The sequence below is a fragment of the Triticum dicoccoides genome, chromosome 2A (genome assembly GCF_002162155.2).
Source record: "Triticum dicoccoides isolate Atlit2015 ecotype Zavitan chromosome 2A, WEW_v2.0, whole genome shotgun sequence".
In the NCBI taxonomy this organism is placed as follows: domain Eukaryota; kingdom Viridiplantae; phylum Streptophyta; class Magnoliopsida; order Poales; family Poaceae; genus Triticum; species Triticum dicoccoides.
The window spans coordinates 752,604,532-752,605,126 of NC_041382.1; positions in this window are offsets into that span (position 1 = coordinate 752,604,532).

Below are 595 nucleotides of genomic sequence, written 5' to 3' on the forward strand. Positions count from 1 at the left end.
CTAAAATATATAAAGTAGCTATATATAGTAATATTTTAATTAGATCATCAAATCTCATATACCTAAATTTTCTTACTAAAAATAAACTAGTACTAATTCAACTAGCTAGTTCAACTAAGCATTTACTAAAAATAAACTAGTTATATTAATTCAACTAGTTCAAATAATCTCATATACCTAAATTTTCTTACTAAAAATAAACTTGTTCTATTAATTTTCATACTAAAAATAAACTAGTTATATTAATTCAACTAGTTCAAATCTCATATATATAACTAATTAATATCTAGCTAATTCCTCTAAAATTGACATTAATATTTAACATCTTTTCCATATAATTCATCTAACATTAACATTCTAACATTCCTATCTACGTAATTTATCTAAAATTAATCTAAACAACAGAAAACAGAAAATAAGTAAAAACAATGTGTGTGTGTGTACGAGCGGGGGGTGGCGGCGTACGGGCGGCGGCGTGAGACGGCGATGCGACGGGGACGGCGCGACGACGAGCGGCGGGCCGGGGGCGACGGTGCGAACGAGACGACGACGTAGTACGGGGCGGCGGTGACGGGCGGCGGGGGCGACGGCGGTG